Source organism: Ambystoma mexicanum, unplaced genomic scaffold, assembly GCF_040938575.1.
Source record: "Ambystoma mexicanum isolate Mex_15411 unplaced genomic scaffold, UKY_AmexF1_1 Mex_scaf46, whole genome shotgun sequence".
NCBI lineage: Eukaryota > Metazoa > Chordata > Amphibia > Caudata > Ambystomatidae > Ambystoma > Ambystoma mexicanum.
The window spans coordinates 861,298-877,418 of record NW_027182462.1 but is presented as its reverse complement, the minus strand read 5'-3'; the positions used below and the strand labels follow the sequence as shown (position 1 = coordinate 877,418).

Here is a 16,121-nt window from a genome sequence, read left to right as displayed (position 1 = left end):
GTATGATGAGCAGGGGTCCAGGCACTTCGCCTGACGAACGCCGGGCTTAGCCCTGCCGGGCCTAGCCCTGAGGGGCCTAACTGGGCATGGCCCTGTGTAAGGTAGGGTGAGCAGGGGACCACTTGCAACTAACCTTCGGCACCAATCAGGCATGGAGAGGTCTGTGCAAATGCCCAGCCCTTTAGCAATCTCGATCTGCAAAACCTTCAACTCCTAATTCTCATGGCTCCCAGAAGCCCTAGCCCATATGCAAATGAGGCGAGTTCCTATCAGCATCCTTGTTCTGCTTGATTTTATCAAAGTGACTGCCTGATTAGTGAAAGGGTATTTATTCTCAGAGGTTTGCTTCAAAGGCGATAATGCAGTAAATAGACAACATTATTCTTTGTAAGTTGATATTGTCTCCTGGATCCTACTCCAGTAACCCTTTTTCTACCTTTACAAATGTCTTCCGTAAGTGGTGCTCAGCAGAAAATGGAGTATAATAACAGTTGACATTTTTTATTTTCTGTTCTATTTTCAAAAACCCTCCGTAGCTGTATTTAAAGCGCAAACACCCCATAAATAACTTGCAATGAGTATTCCATGTCTAAAAGGCAGAGGAGCTGTCATACAACATTAACTGACAATCAAGGAAACCTTGAGGTGAACCAAAAAATGTCCAGAACATTTATTGGTTCAATAATTCAGTTTTGAGGTGAATTAGTAAAAAGTTCCAAAGTTGCTCCAGGTGAGGCTTGAACTCACAACCTCGGCATTGCTCACTGCATGTACTGCTGTATAAGTACCGCGCGCTAACCGATTGCGCCACTGGAGCTGCTGTGTTTTGGTTTTCGACATGAAACTACACCCACAAACACACACACAAGTGTACAAAAGCACCCACAAGCTCTGGCATTGTCTTTTTAGCTGACACCAAATTATGGGTGCCTTGTAGTGCCCATATTGTGCCACTGGAGCTTACCTTTTAGCCTGATATACACTTTGCCACTGATGTTCAGCCAATGGTGCAGTCAAATGTCCCTTCTACATTTTTGTCATGCTGCAGGCAGTGCCACTGGAGCCAGCATGATGCTCTTCCTCATATTCAACACGTGTCAATTGAAACACCTCCCAATGTCATCTTGGCGATGCCTATAAACACCCCAGGACTTTGATTAATTTTTCTCAACAGCAAGTGAGGCAGTTTTCCTGCAAACGGCTGGATGTACCTCAACAAGGAACGCATTGTGGTTCTATTTTGAAGATGTTTGTGTTATTACCTGTAAAGACTTGAATGCCTAACATAATCCCTGTAGACGAGGTGGCCGAGTGGTTAAGGCGATGGACTGCTAATCTACTGTACACGCGTGGTTTCGAATCCCACCTTTGTCGATTTTAACTTTTGAAATCTTTTTTAAACATCTGCATTGCTCTAAGCACCATTGCCATTGGCTTTCAAAGAACATACAGACAAAAGTGAAAATATGCATGTTAGTTGATTAAGAAGGACACAAACAAGGTTGTCGTGTTACTGGCAGGAATGCAATCTGCTGTGCTTGACTACCCTTTGAGCCAGAATCCGGATAGAAATTTAAAAAAGCAAAGGTAATATCCATATTGTCTCTCTGCTGCCATGTACATGTTTTTTTCAACTTTCACGCATCACATCTCCTCATTAGTCACCCTAAAATTGCACGGAATACGCACAAATTAGCTGCTCCTCAAAAAATCGGCCAGAAAAAAACAGGTCAAATCACAATCATATACATACATTCTCACACACCCTTCAAATATGTCTACCCAGTAAACATCATGTTGTGTGCTCGTTGTGTTGCTGTTATGCGTCGTAACCTGAGGGGCTCTGTAGCTCAGTGGCAGAGCACTGGTCTTGTAAACCAGCGGTCGTGAGTTCGATCCTCATCAGGGCCTCCAAATGGTAATTTTCTTGAACATTGTTGAATAGGAACTGATATTGCACATTGTACCTGTGCAACCTTTTACCAATGGATTCGGGCCTATAACAAAGCCACAAGCGCAAGGTGTCTGAATAGTCTGTGGGGAAGGTCGGCTTTCTGGACCTAATTTCTTCAAGAAAAAGACCTTGATAATCTTGTGATGACAGATGCAGATGATCACGGTGAAGCCCTTACTCTATTGAACAGTACAGCGGTTCTGGGTTGCACGCCTTTCTCTATTTTCAGGGACGTTGATGTGGCAAAATTTAATTGGAAAAGGGTTATTGCCATCACTCACTATTTAAATTCAATGACATCACAGGAAGCAGCAGCATCTGAACTTTGATCTTGGCTGGAAACATTGAATGATGCCAAACACTGGGAAACTGGAGCTTGCGTTATGCTGGTTTTACTACTAATGGTGTGCCATACGGAAGCTCAAGCACCTTCCTCTGGATTAGTGTTGTGAACCCTCCAGGAGCTCTTGTTATATTTTTCTGAACTTCAACTTGATGTGTTTATCTATCAATGGCCGGGTAAGGAAGAACGAGTCAACGATCTTGTTTCTACTATGACAAACATGATCTATTTTTCACTGACTTTGCACCACCATTGTTTTATCTCTTCTTTAAGCATGGGACTCGAGCACCGTTCCCAAACAGACGAGGTGGCCGAGTGGTTAAGGCGATGGACTGCTAATCCATTGTGCTCTGCACGCGTGGGTTCGAATCCCACCTTCGTCGTATTTTTTCTTTATAGTCTGCATTTAAACATAGACCAAAGTCTTTCAACCTCCCTGTGAAAGACAGGAATGAGTACAGATATGGAAATAGAGATGTAAAAATAAGTTCATTGGTGCAGGCGGAGAATGAAATTAGTCAAAGACTTTCCTCGTAGGTTTCCATTCTTTACTATTATAGGAGCCAAAATCAGCGCAGTTAGTAAACTCCCAAGCTTACATCCCAAATTCTTTTTTCTTTTAGTTGTCTGCCTTTTACATGTTCCTTTTGCCATCATTCTGACCTGCTATCTAAACTCATGAACCTGTTCAGCATCCTACTCAATACATACATACCCGTAAAAGTACATACTCAAACGCATACCGACAATGTATCACCAACATAAGCACACACGCTTTCGCAAATCAGATGTATGATGACGTACTGAACACATGCAGAGATATACAGCCATTTTTACACAACCAGAAATTCATATACCTGGAGATCTACCTAGGTAAAACCCATGGTTTCTTTGCACTTTCTGTTGTTGGCTGTGAGCAAGCAGCAGGTGGCCTTGTAGCTCAGTGGCAGAGCACTGGTCTCGTAAACCAGGGGCCATGAGTTCAAACCTCATCAGGGCCTCGGGCGGATTATTTTCAAAAAGCACGGGGAAGAGAAGCCAGAGTTGCACCATCTACAGAGAACCTTTTATGACGGGATGCATCCTCATAATTGAAGTCTTCCACAGAAGGAGTGAAATAGAGTTCGAGAGGAAGGCCTAATGTTTTCAGGCAAAGACTGACAAAAACCTTGCAATGTCGCATGTAGCTGCTTTGGTGAAAAGACTGTTCAAGTTCACAATGCAACGGAGGGGTGTTCCCCATCTCCATACAATCATCTCTTTGATAATGTAAACGTGCCAGGCGTGTTGAAAGACAAAGACAGACACAACCGCACATACCAGTTGAAGAAAGACAGCCAGCAAACACATTTGTATAGAGGTAAGCAAGCCTCAATTAGAGATGTGAGTCCCTCCGTTTCTGCGGGAGTCCACAAGTTTAATAAAAAATGAACACATATCTTTCATGTTCTAATGATTACCAATCTTTCTGATTAGCTCTGCATAGCTCCAATGGCTATGTGTGTGTGTGTGTGTGTATGTGCCCGTGTGTGTAGGGGAAGGGGTCGGTAGATGTGTTCACGCAGAGCAAGTTGCATACATCGCCAACAGCCATTCTCTCCTGCTCCTGTGCATCCAGTTCGGAAGCGAACCCACCCAATTGTTCTATATGTCTGCTACCCTGACCGCATTCACACATCATTGGCTATTAGTATGCAGCTTGTGGGCGCTGTCAATGGGATATAAGCACCATTCCCCATGTCTGCAATAGCTAGACCAGATTCTGAGGTATGATGAGCAGGGGTCCAGGCACTTCGCCTGACGAACGCCTGACAAACGCCGGGCCTAGCCCTGAGGGGCCTAACTGGGCATGGCCCTGTGTAAGGTAGGGTGAGCAGGGGACCACTTGCAACTAACCTTCGGCACCAATCAGGCATGGAGAGGTCTGTGCAAATGCCCAGCCCTTTAGCAATCTCGATCTGCAAAACCTTCAACTCCTAATTCTCATGGCTCCCAGAAGCCCTAGCCCATATGCAAATGAGGCGAGTTCCTATCAGCATCCTTGTTCTGCTTGATTTTATCAAAGTGACTGCCTGATTAGTGAAAGGGTATTTATTCTCAGAGGTTTGCTTCAAAGGCGATAATGCAGTAAATAGACAACATTATTCTTTGTAAGTTGATATTGTCTCCTGGATCCTACTCCAGTAACCCTTTTTCTACCTTTACAAATGTCTTCCGTAAGTGGTGCTCAGCAGAAAATGGAGTATAATAACAGTTGACATTTTTTATTTTCTGTTCTATTTTCAAAAACCCTCCGTAGCTGTATTTAAAGCGCAAACACCCCATAAATAACTTGCAATGAGTATTCCATGTCTAAAAGGCAGAGGAGCTGTCATACAACATTAACTGACAATCAAGGAAACCTTGAGGTGAACCAAAAAATGTCCAGAACATTTATTGGTTCAATAATTCAGTTTTGAGGTGAATTAGTAAAAAGTTCCAAAGTTGCTCCAGGTGAGGCTTGAACTCACAACCTCGGCATTGCTCACTGCATGTACTGCTGTATAAGTACCGCGCGCTAACCGATTGCGCCACTGGAGCTGCTGTGTTTTGGTTTTCGACATGAAACTACACCCACAAACACACACACAAGTGTACAAAAGCACCCACAAGCTCTGGCATTGTCTTTTTAGCTGACACCAAATTATGGGTGCCTTGTAGTGCCCATATTGTGCCACTGGAGCTTACCTTTTAGCCTGATATACACTTTGCCACTGATGTTCAGCCAATGGTGCAGTCAAATGTCCCTTCTACATTTTTGTCATGCTGCAGGCAGTGCCACTGGAGCCAGCATGATGCTCTTCCTCATATTCAACACGTGTCAATTGAAACACCTCCCAATGTCATCTTGGCGATGCCTATAAACACCCCAGGACTTTGATGAATTTTTCTCAACAGCAAGTGAGGCAGTTTTCCTGCAAACGGCTGGATGTACCTCAACAAGGAACGCATTGTGGTTCTATTTTGAAGATGTTTGTGTTATTACCTGTAAAGACTTGAATGCCTAACATAATCCCTGTAGACGAGGTGGCCGAGTGGTTAAGGCGATGGACTGCTAATCTACTGTACACGCGTGGTTTTGAATCCCACCTTTGTCGATTTTAACTTTTGAAATCTTTTTTAAACATCTGCATTGCTCTAAGCACCATTGCCATTGGCTTTCAAAGAACATACAGACAAAAGTGAAAATATGCATGTTAGTTGATTAAGAAGGACACAAACAAGGTTGTCGTGTTACTGGCAGGAATGCAATCTGCTGTGCTTGACTACCCTTTGAGCCAGAATCCGGATAGAAATTTAAAAAAGCAAAGGTAATATCCATATTGTCTCTCTGCTGCCATGTACATGTTTTTTTCAACTTTCACGCATCACATCTCCTCATTAGTCACCCTAAAATTGCACGGAATACGCACAAATTAGCTGCTCCTCAAAAAATCGGCCAGAAAAAAACAGGTCAAATCACAATCATATACATACATTCTCACACACCCTTCAAATATGTCTACCCAGTAAACATCATGTTGTGTGCTCGTTGTGTTGCTGTTATGCGTTGTAACCTGAGGGGCTCTGTAGCTCAGTGGCAGAGCACTGGTCTTGTAAACCAGGGGTCGTGAGTTCGATCCTCATCAGGGCCTCCAAATGGTAATTTTCTTGAACATTGTTGAATAGGAACTGATATTGCACATTGTACCTGTGCAACCTTTTACCAATGGATTCGGGCCTATAACAAAGCCACAAGCGCAAGGTGTCTGAATAGTCTGTGGGGAAGGTCGGCTTTCTGGACCTAATTTCTTCAAGAAAAAGACCTTGATAATCTTGTGATGACAGATGCAGATGATCACGGTGAAGCCCTTACTCTATTGAACAGTACAGCGGTTCTGGGTTGCACGCCTTTCTCTATTTTCAGGGACGTTGATGTGGCAAAATTTAATTGGAAAAGGGTTATTGCCATCACTCACTATTTAAATTCAATGACATCACAGGAAGCAGCAGCATCTGAACTTTGATCTTGGCTGGAAACGTTGAATGATGCCAAACACTGGGAAACTGGAGCTTGCGTTATGCTGGTTTTACTACTAATGGTGTGCCATACGGAAGCTCAAGCACCTTCCTCTGGATTAGTGTTGTGAACCCTCCAGGAGCTCTAGTTATATTTTTCTGAACTTCAACTTGATGTGTTTATCTATCAATGGCCGGGTAAGGAAGAACGAGTCAACGATCTTGTTTCTATTATGACAAACATGATCTATTTTTCACTGACTTTGCACCACCATTGTTTTATCTCTTCTTTAAGCATGGGATTCGAGCACCGTTCCCAAACAGACGAGGTGGCCGAGTGGTTAAGGCGATGGACTGCTAATCCATTGTGCTCTGCACGCGTGGGTTCGAATCCCACCTTCGTCGTATTTTTTCTTTATAGTCTGCATTTAAACATAGACCAAAGTCTTTCAACCTCCCTGTGAAAGACAGGAATGAGTACAGATATGGAAATAGAGATGTAAAAATAAGTTCATTGGTGCAGGCGGAGAATGAAATTAGTCAAAGACTTTCCTCGTAGGTTTCCATTCTTTACTATTATAGGAGCCAAAATCAGCGCAGTTAGTAAACTCCCAAGCTTACATCCCAAATTCTTTTTTCTTTTAGTTGTCTGCCTTTTACATGTTCCTTTTGCCATCATTCTGACCTGCTATCTAAACTCATGAACCTGTTCAGCATCCTACTCAATACATACATACCCGTAAAAGTACATACTCAAACGCATACCGACAATGTATCACCAACATAAGCACACACGCTTTCGCAAATCAGATGTATGATGACGTACTGAACACATGCAGAGATATACAGCCATTTTTACACAACCAGAAATTCATATACCTGGAGATCTACCTAGGTAAAAACCATGGTTTCTTTGCACTTTCTGTTGTTGGCTGTGAGCAAGCAGCAGGTGGCCTTGTAGCTCAGTGGCAGAGCACTGGTCTCGTAAACCAGGGGTCATGAGTTCAAACCTCATCAGGGCCTCGGGCGGATTATTTTCAAAAAGCACGGGGAAGAGAAGCCAGAGTTGCACCATCTACAGAGAACCTTTTATGACGGGATGCATCCTCATAATTGAAGTCTTCCACAGAAGGAGTGAAATAGAGTTCGAGAGGAAGGCCTAATGTTTTCAGGCAAAGACTGACAAAAACCTTGCAATGTCGCATGTAGCTGCTTTGGTGAAAAGACTGTTCAAGTTCACAATGCAACGGAGGGGTGTTCCCCATCTCCATACAATCATCTCTTTGATAATGTAAACGTGCCAGGCGTGTTGAAAGACAAAGACAGACACAACCGCACATACCAGTTGAAGAAAGACAGCCAGCAAACACATTTGTATAGAGGTAAGCAAGCCTCAATTAGAGATGTGAGTCCCTCCGTTTCTGCGGGAGTCCACAAGTTTAATAAAAAATGAACACATATCTTTCATGTTCTAATGATTACCAATCTTTCTGATTAGCTCTGCATAGCTCCAATGGCTATGTGTGTGTGTGTGTGTGTATGTGCCCGTGTGTGTAGGGGAAGGGGTCGGTAGATGTGTTCACGCAGAGCAAGTTGCATACATCGCCAACAGCCATTCTCTCCTGCTCCTGTGCATCCAGTTCGGAAGCGAACCCACCCAATTGTTCTATATGTCTGCTACCCTGACCGCATTCACACATCATTGGCTATTAGTATGCAGCTTGTGGGCGCTGTCAATGGGATATAAGCACCATTCCCCATGTCTGCAATAGCTAGACCAGATTCTGAGGTATGATGAGCAGGGGTCCAGGCACTTCGCCTGACGAACGCCGGGCTTAGCCCTGCCGGGCCTAGCCCTGAGGGGCCTAACTGGGCATGGCCCTGTGTAAGGTAGGGTGAGCAGGGGACCACTTGCAACTAACCTTCGGCACCAATCAGGCATGGAGAGGTCTGTGCAAATGCCCAGCCCTTTAGCAATCTCGATCTGCAAAACCTTCAACTCCTAATTCTCATGGCTCCCAGAAGCCCTAGCCCATATGCAAATGAGGCGAGTTCCTATCAGCATCCTTGTTCTGCTTGATTTTATCAAAGTGACTGCCTGATTAGTGAAAGGGTATTTATTCTCAGAGGTTTGCTTCAAAGGCGATAATGCAGTAAATAGACAACATTATTCTTTGTAAGTTGATATTGTCTCCTGGATCCTACTCCAGTAACCCTTTTTCTACCTTTACAAATGTCTTCCGTAAGTGGTGCTCAGCAGAAAATGGAGTATAATAACAGTTGACATTTTTTATTTTCTGTTCTATTTTCAAAAACCCTCCGTAGCTGTATTTAAAGCGCAAACACCCCATAAATAACTTGCAATGAGTATTCCATGTCTAAAAGGCAGAGGAGCTGTCATACAACATTAACTGACAATCAAGGAAACCTTGAGGTGAACCAAAAAATGTCCAGAACATTTATTGGTTCAATAATTCAGTTTTGAGGTGAATTAGTAAAAAGTTCCAAAGTTGCTCCAGGTGAGGCTTGAACTCACAACCTCGGCATTGCTCACTGCATGTACTGCTGTATAAGTACCGCGCGCTAACCGATTGCGCCACTGGAGCTGCTGTGTTTTGGTTTTCGACATGAAACTACACCCACAAACACACACACAAGTGTACAAAAGCACCCACAAGCTCTGGCATTGTCTTTTTAGCTGACACCAAATTATGGGTGCCTTGTAGTGCCCATATTGTGCCACTGGAGCTTACCTTTTAGCCTGATATACACTTTGCCACTGATGTTCAGCCAATGGTGCAGTCAAATGTCCCTTCTACATTTTTGTCATGCTGCAGGCAGTGCCACTGGAGCCAGCATGATGCTCTTCCTCATATTCAACACGTGTCAATTGAAACACCTCCCAATGTCATCTTGGCGATGCCTATAAACACCCCAGGACTTTGATGAATTTTTCTCAACAGCAAGTGAGGCAGTTTTCCTGCAAACGGCTGGATGTACCTCAACAAGGAACGCATTGTGGTTCTATTTTGAAGATGTTTGTGTTATTACCTGTAAAGACTTGAATGCCTAACATAATCCCTGTAGACGAGGTGGCCGAGTGGTTAAGGCGATGGACTGCTAATCTACTGTACACGCGTGGTTTCGAATCCCACCTTTGTCGATTTTAACTTTTGAAATCTTTTTTAAACATCTGCATTGCTCTAAGCACCATTGCCATTGGCTTTCAAAGAACATACAGACAAAAGTGAAAATATGCATGTTAGTTGATTAAGAAGGACACAAACAAGGTTGTCGTGTTACTGGCAGGAATGCAATCTGCTGTGCTTGACTACCCTTTGAGCCAGAATCCGGATAGAAATTTAAAAAAGCAAAGGTAATATCCATATTGTCTCTCTGCTGCCATGTACATGTTTTTTTCAACTTTCACGCATCACATCTCCTCATTAGTCACCCTAAAATTGCACGGAATACGCACAAATTAGCTGCTCCTCAAAAAATCGGCCAGAAAAAAACAGGTCAAATCACAATCATATACATACATTCTCACACACCCTTCAAATATGTCTACCCAGTAAACATCATGTTGTGTGCTCGTTGTGTTGCTGTTATGCGTCGTAACCTGAGGGGCTCTGTAGCTCAGTGGCAGAGCACTGGTCTTGTAAACCAGGGGTCGTGAGTTCGATCCTCATCAGGGCCTCCAAATGGTAATTTTCTTGAACATTGTTGAATAGGAATTGATATTGCACATTGTACCTGTGCAACCTTTTACCAATGGATTCGGGCCTATAACAAAGCCACAAGCGCAAGGTGTCTGAATAGTCTGTGGGGAAGGTCGGCTTTCTGGACCTAATTTCTTCAAGAAAAAGACCTTGATAATCTTGTGATGACAGATGCAGATGATCACGGTGAAGCCCTTACTCTATTGAACAGTACAGCGGTTCTGGGTTGCACGCCTTTCTCTATTTTCAGGGACGTTGATGTGGCAAAATTTAATTGGAAAAGGGTTATTGCCATCACTCACTATTTAAATTCAATGACATCACAGGAAGCAGCAGCATCTGAACTTTGATCTTGGCTGGAAACGTTGAATGATGCCAAACACTGGGAAACTGGAGCTTGCGTTATGCTGGTTTTACTACTAATGGTGTGCCATACGGAAGCTCAAGCACCTTCCTCTGGATTAGTGTTGTGAACCCTCCAGGAGCTCTTGTTATATTTTTCTGAACTTCAACTTGATGTGTTTATCTATCAATGGCCGGGTAAGGAAGAACGAGTCAACGATCTTGTTTCTATTATGACAAACATGATCTATTTTTCACTGACTTTGCACCACCATTGTTTTATCTCTTCTTTAAGCATGGGACTCGAGCACCGTTCCCGAACAGACGAGGTGGCCGAGTGGTTAAGGGGATGGACTGCTAATCCATTGTGCTCTGCACGCGTGGGTTCGAATCCCACCTTCGTCGTATTTTTTCTTTATAGTCTGCATTTAAACATAGACCAAAGTCTTTCAACCTCCCTGTGAAAGACAGGAATGAGTACAGATATGGAAATAGAGATGTAAAAATAAGTTCATTGGTGCAGGCGGAGAATGAAATTAGTCAAAGACTTTCCTCGTAGGTTTCCATTCTTTACTATTATAGGAGCCAAAATCAGCGCAGTTAGTAAACTCCCAAGCTTACATCCCAAATTCTTTTTTCTTTTAGTTGTCTGCCTTTTACATGTTCCTTTTGCCATCATTCTGACCTGCTATCTAAACTCATGAACCTGTTCAGCATTGTACTCAATACATACATACCCGTAAAAGTACATACTCAAACGCATACCGACAATGTATCACCAACATAAGCACACACGCTTTCGCAAATCAGATGTATGATGACGTACTGAACACATGCAGAGATATACAGCCATTTTTACACAACCAGAAATTCATATACCTGGAGATCTACCTAGGTAAAACCCATGGTTTCTTTGCACTTTCTGTTGTTGGCTGTGAGCAAGCAGCAGGTGGCCTTGTAGCTCAGTGGCAGAGCACTGGTCTCGTAAACCAGGGGTCATGAGTTCAAACCTCATCAGGGCCTCGGGCGGATTATTTTCAAAAAGCACGGGGAAGAGAAGCCAGAGTTGCACCATCTACAGAGAACCTTTTATGACGGGATGCATCCTCATAATTGAAGTCTTCCACAGAAGGAGTGAAATAGAGTTCGAGAGGAAGGCCTAATGTTTTCAGGCAAAGACTGACAAAAACCTTGCAATGTCGCATGTAGCTGCTTTGGTGAAAAGACTGTTCAAGTTCACAATGCAACGGAGGGGTGTTCCCCATCTCCATACAATCATCTCTTTGATAATGTAAACGTGCCAGGCGTGTTGAAAGACAAAGACAGACACAACCGCACATACCAGTTGAAGAAAGACAGCCAGCAAACACATTTGTATAGAGGTAAGCAAGCCTCAATTAGAGATGTGAGTCCCTCCGTTTCTGCGGGAGTCCACAAGTTTAATAAAAAATGAACACATATCTTTCATGTTCTAATGATTACCAATCTTTCTGATTAGCTCTGCATAGCTCCAATGGCTATGTGTGTGTGTGTGTGTGTATGTGCCCGTGTGTGTAGGGGAAGGGGTCGGTAGATGTGTTCACGCAGAGCAAGTTGCATACATCGCCAACAGCCATTCTCTCCTGCTCCTGTGCATCCAGTTCGGAAGCGAACCCACCCAATTGTTCTATATGTCTGCTACCCTGACCGCATTCACACATCATTGGCTATTAGTATGCAGCTTGTGGGCGCTGTCAATGGGATATAAGCACCATTCCCCATGTCTGCAATAGCTAGACCAGATTCTGAGGTATGATGAGCAGGGGTCCAGGCACTTCGCCTGACGAACGCCGGGCTTAGCCCTGCCGGGCCTAGCCCTGAGGGGCCTAACTGGGCATGGCCCTGTGTAAGGTAGGGTGAGCAGGGGACCACTTGCAACTAACCTTCGGCACCAATCAGGCATGGAGAGGTCTGTGCAAATGCCCAGCCCTTTAGCAATCTCGATCTGCAAAACCTTCAACTCCTAATTCTCATGGCTCCCAGAAGCCCTAGCCCATATGCAAATGAGGCGAGTTCCTATCAGCATCCTTGTTCTGCTTGATTTTATCAAAGTGACTGCCTGATTAGTGAAAGGGTATTTATTCTCAGAGGTTTGCTTCAAAGGCGATAATGCAGTAAATAGACAACATTATTCTTTGTAAGTTGATATTGTCTCCTGGATCCTACTCCAGTAACCCTTTTTCTACCTTTACAAATGTCTTCCGTAAGTGGTGCTCAGCAGAAAATGGAGTATAATAACAGTTGACATTTTTTATTTTCTGTTCTATTTTCAAAAACCCTCCGTAGCTGTATTTAAAGCGCAAACACCCCATAAATAACTTGCAAAGTGTATTCCATGTCTAAAAGGCAGAGGAGCTGTCATACAACATTAACTGACAATCAAGGAAACCTTGAGGTGAACCAAAAAATGTCCAGAACATTTATTGGTTCAATAATTCAGTTTTGAGGTGAATTAGTAAAAAGTTCCAAAGTTGCTCCAGGTGAGGCTTGAACTCACAACCTCGGCATTGCTCACTGCATGTACTGCTGTATAAGTACCGAGAGCTAACCGATTGCGCCACTGGAGCTGCTGTGTTTTGGTTTTCGACATGAAACTACACCCACAAACACACACACAAGTGTACAAAAGCACCCACAAGCTCTGGCATTGTCTTTTTAGCTGACACCAAATTATGGGTGCCTTGTAGTGCCCATATTGTGCCACTGGAGCTTACCTTTTAGCCTGATATACACTTTGCCACTGATGTTCAGCCAATGGTGCAGTCAAATGTCCCTTCTACATTTTTGTCATGCTGCAGGCAGTGCCACTGGAGCCAGCATGATGCTCTTCCTCATATTCAACACGTGTCAATTGAAACACCTCCCAATGTCATCTTGGCGATGCCTATAAACACCCCAGGACTTTGATGAATTTTTCTCAACAGCAAGTGAGGCAGTTTTCCTGCAAACGGCTGGATGTACCTCAACAAGGAACGCATTGTGGTTCTATTTTGAAGATGTTTGTGTTATTACCTGTAAAGACTTGAATGCCTAACATAATCCCTGTAGACGAGGTGGCCGAGTGGTTAAGGCGATGGACTGCTAATCTACTGTACACGCGTGGTTTCGAATCCCACCTTTGTCGATTTTAACTTTTGAAATCTTTTTTAAACATCTGCATTGCTCTAAGCACCATTGCCATTGGCTTTCAAAGAACATACAGACAAAAGTGAAAATATGCATGTTAGTTGATTAAGAAGGACACAAACAAGGTTGTCGTGTTACTGGCAGGAATGCAATCTGCTGTGCTTGACTACCCTTTGAGCCAGAATCCGGATAGAAATTTAAAAAAGCAAAGGTAATATCCATATTGTCTCTCTGCTGCCATGTACATGTTTTTTTCAACTTTCACGCATCACATCTCCTCATTAGTCACCCTAAAATTCCACGGAATACGCACAAATTAGCTGCTCCTCAAAAAATCGGCCAGAAAAAAACAGGTCAAATCACAATCATATACATACATTCTCATACACCCTTCAAATATGTCTACCCAGTAAACATCATGTTGTGTGCTCGTTGTGTTGCTGTTATGCGTTGTAACCTGAGGGGCTCTATAGCTCAGTGGCAGAGCACTGGTCTTGTAAACCAGGGGTCGTGAGTTCGATCCTCATCAGGGCCTCCAAATGGTAATTTTCTTGAACATTGTTGAATAGGAACTGATATTGCACATTGTACCTGTGCAACCTTTTACCAATGTATTCGGGCCTATAACAAAGCCACAAGCGCAAGGTGTCTGAATAGTCTGTGGGGAAGGTCGGCTTTCTGGACCTAATTTCTTCAAGAAAAAGACCTTGATAATCTTGTGATGACAGATGCAGATGATCACGGTGAAGCCCTTACTCTATTGAACAGTACAGCGGTTCTGGGTTGCACGCCTTTCTCTATTTTCAGGGACGTTGATGTGGCAAAATTTAATTGGAAAAGGGTTATTGCCATCACTCAATATTTAAATTCAATGACATCACAGGAAGCAGCAGCATCTGAACTTTGATCTTGGCTGGAAACGTTGAATGATGCCAAACACTGGGAAACTGGAGCTTGCGTTATGCTGGTTTTACTACTAATGGTGTGCCATACGGAAGCTCAAGCACCTTCCTCTGGATTAGTGTTGTGAACCCTCCAGGAGCTCTTGTTATATTTTTCTGAACTTCAACTTGATGTGTTTATCTATCAATGGCCGGGTAAGGAAGAACGAGTCAACGATCTTGTTTCTATTATGACAAACATGATCTATTTTTCACTGACTTTGCACCACCATTGTTTTATCTCTTCTTTAAGCATGGGACTCGAGCACTGTTCCCAAACAGACGAGGTGGCCGAGTGGTTAAGGCGATGGACTGCTAATCCATTGTGCTCTGCACGCGTGGGTTCGAATCCCACCTTCGTCGTATTTTTTCTTTATAGTCTGCATTTAAACATAGACCAAAGTCTTTCAACCTCCCTGTGAAAGACAGGAATGAGTACAGATATGGAAATAGAGATGTAAAAATAAGTTCATTGGTGCAGGCGGAGAATGAAATTAGTCAAAGACTTTCCTCGTAGGTTTCCATTCTTTACTATTATAGGAGCCAAAATCAGCGCAGTTAGTAAACTCCCAAGCTTACATCCCAAATTCTTTTTTCTTTTAGTTGTCTGCCTTTTACATGTTCCTTTTGCCATCATTCTGACCTGCTATCTAAACTCATGAACCTGTTCAGCATTGTACTCAATACATACATACCCGTAAAAGTACATACTCAAACGCATACCGACAATGTATCACCAACATAAGCACACACGCTTTCGCAAATCAGATGTATGATGACGTACTGAACACATGCAGAGATATAACAGCCATTTTTACACAACCAGAAATTCATATACCTGGAGATCTACCTAGGTAAAACCCATGGTTTCTTTGCACTTTCTGTTGTTGGCTGTGAGCAAGCAGCAGGTGGCCTTGTAGCTCAGTGGCAGAGCACTGGTCTCGTAAACCAGGGGTCATGAGTTCAAACCTCATCAGGGCCTCGGGCGGATTATTTTCAAAAAGCACGGGGAAGAGAAGCCAGAGTTGCACCATCTACAGAGAACCTTTTATGACGGGATGCATCCTCATAATTGAAGTCTTCCACAGAAGGAGTGAAATAGAGTTCGAGAGGAAGGCCTAATGTTTTCAGGCAAAGACTGACAAAAACCTTGCAATGTCGCATGTAGCTGCTTTGGTGAAAAGACTGTTCAAGTTCACAATGCAACGGAGGGGTGTTCCCCATCTCCATACAATCATCTCTTTGATAATGTAAACGTGCCAGGCGTGTTGAAAGACAAAGACAGACACAACCGCACATACCAGTTGAAGAAAGACAGCCAGCAAACACATTTGTATAGAGGTAAGCAAGCCTCAATTAGAGATGTGAGTCCCTCCGTTTCTGCGGGAGTCCACAAGTTTAATAAAAAATGAACACATATCTTTCATGTTCTAATGATTACCAATCTTTCTGATTAGCTCTGCATAGCTCCAATGGCTATGTGTGTGTGTGTGTGTGTATGTGCCCGTGTGTGTAGGGGAAGGGGTCGGTAGATGTGTTCACGCAGAGCAAGTTGCATACATCGCCAACAGCCATTCTCTCCTGCTCCTGTGCATCCAGTTCGGAAGCGAACCCAC

At 43.4% G+C, this 16,121-nt stretch overlaps 19 non-coding genes across 19 annotated transcripts; 15 read left to right on the top strand and 4 right to left on the bottom strand.

Annotated features, from left to right (window-relative positions):
- Positions 1-722: 722 nt before the first annotated feature.
- Positions 723-817, bottom strand: TRNAI-UAU (transfer RNA isoleucine (anticodon UAU)). The gene is made up of 2 exons: positions 780-817; positions 723-758 (listed from the first exon to the last, which is right to left on the bottom strand). It is a non-coding gene; the product is annotated as a tRNA-Ile (tRNA).
- A 480-nt stretch (positions 818-1,297) lies between these two features.
- On the top strand, positions 1,298-1,374 carry TRNAS-GCU (transfer RNA serine (anticodon GCU)). The gene has a single exon. It is a non-coding gene; the product is annotated as a tRNA-Ser (tRNA).
- A 465-nt stretch (positions 1,375-1,839) lies between these two features.
- On the top strand, positions 1,840-1,911 carry TRNAT-UGU (transfer RNA threonine (anticodon UGU)). Its single transcript has one exon. It is a non-coding gene; the product is annotated as a tRNA-Thr (tRNA).
- A 687-nt stretch (positions 1,912-2,598) lies between these two features.
- On the top strand, positions 2,599-2,680 carry TRNAS-GCU (transfer RNA serine (anticodon GCU)). The gene has a single exon. It is a non-coding gene; the product is annotated as a tRNA-Ser (tRNA).
- Positions 2,681-3,226: 546 nt separating this feature from the next.
- On the top strand, positions 3,227-3,298 carry TRNAT-CGU (transfer RNA threonine (anticodon CGU)). The gene has a single exon. It is a non-coding gene; the product is annotated as a tRNA-Thr (tRNA).
- Positions 3,299-4,782: 1,484 nt separating this feature from the next.
- Positions 4,783-4,877, bottom strand: TRNAI-UAU (transfer RNA isoleucine (anticodon UAU)). Its single transcript has 2 exons — positions 4,840-4,877; positions 4,783-4,818 (listed from the first exon to the last, which is right to left on the bottom strand). It is a non-coding gene; the product is annotated as a tRNA-Ile (tRNA).
- A 1,022-nt stretch (positions 4,878-5,899) lies between these two features.
- TRNAT-UGU (transfer RNA threonine (anticodon UGU)) lies at positions 5,900-5,971 on the top strand. The gene has a single exon. It is a non-coding gene; the product is annotated as a tRNA-Thr (tRNA).
- A 687-nt stretch (positions 5,972-6,658) lies between these two features.
- TRNAS-GCU (transfer RNA serine (anticodon GCU)) lies at positions 6,659-6,740 on the top strand. The gene has a single exon. It is a non-coding gene; the product is annotated as a tRNA-Ser (tRNA).
- A 546-nt stretch (positions 6,741-7,286) lies between these two features.
- Positions 7,287-7,358, top strand: TRNAT-CGU (transfer RNA threonine (anticodon CGU)). The gene has a single exon. It is a non-coding gene; the product is annotated as a tRNA-Thr (tRNA).
- Positions 7,359-8,846: 1,488 nt separating this feature from the next.
- TRNAI-UAU (transfer RNA isoleucine (anticodon UAU)) lies at positions 8,847-8,941 on the bottom strand. Its single transcript has 2 exons — positions 8,904-8,941; positions 8,847-8,882 (listed from the first exon to the last, which is right to left on the bottom strand). It is a non-coding gene; the product is annotated as a tRNA-Ile (tRNA).
- Positions 8,942-9,421: 480 nt separating this feature from the next.
- Positions 9,422-9,498, top strand: TRNAS-GCU (transfer RNA serine (anticodon GCU)). Its single transcript has one exon. It is a non-coding gene; the product is annotated as a tRNA-Ser (tRNA).
- Positions 9,499-9,963: 465 nt separating this feature from the next.
- On the top strand, positions 9,964-10,035 carry TRNAT-UGU (transfer RNA threonine (anticodon UGU)). Its single transcript has one exon. It is a non-coding gene; the product is annotated as a tRNA-Thr (tRNA).
- Positions 10,036-10,722: 687 nt separating this feature from the next.
- TRNAS-GCU (transfer RNA serine (anticodon GCU)) lies at positions 10,723-10,804 on the top strand. Its single transcript has one exon. It is a non-coding gene; the product is annotated as a tRNA-Ser (tRNA).
- Positions 10,805-11,350: 546 nt separating this feature from the next.
- On the top strand, positions 11,351-11,422 carry TRNAT-CGU (transfer RNA threonine (anticodon CGU)). Its single transcript has one exon. It is a non-coding gene; the product is annotated as a tRNA-Thr (tRNA).
- Positions 11,423-12,910: 1,488 nt separating this feature from the next.
- TRNAI-UAU (transfer RNA isoleucine (anticodon UAU)) lies at positions 12,911-13,005 on the bottom strand. Its single transcript has 2 exons — positions 12,968-13,005; positions 12,911-12,946 (listed from the first exon to the last, which is right to left on the bottom strand). It is a non-coding gene; the product is annotated as a tRNA-Ile (tRNA).
- Positions 13,006-13,485: 480 nt separating this feature from the next.
- TRNAS-GCU (transfer RNA serine (anticodon GCU)) lies at positions 13,486-13,562 on the top strand. Its single transcript has one exon. It is a non-coding gene; the product is annotated as a tRNA-Ser (tRNA).
- A 465-nt stretch (positions 13,563-14,027) lies between these two features.
- On the top strand, positions 14,028-14,099 carry TRNAT-UGU (transfer RNA threonine (anticodon UGU)). The gene has a single exon. It is a non-coding gene; the product is annotated as a tRNA-Thr (tRNA).
- Positions 14,100-14,786: 687 nt separating this feature from the next.
- Positions 14,787-14,868, top strand: TRNAS-GCU (transfer RNA serine (anticodon GCU)). The gene has a single exon. It is a non-coding gene; the product is annotated as a tRNA-Ser (tRNA).
- Positions 14,869-15,415: 547 nt separating this feature from the next.
- On the top strand, positions 15,416-15,487 carry TRNAT-CGU (transfer RNA threonine (anticodon CGU)). Its single transcript has one exon. It is a non-coding gene; the product is annotated as a tRNA-Thr (tRNA).
- Positions 15,488-16,121: the final 634 nt, after the last annotated feature.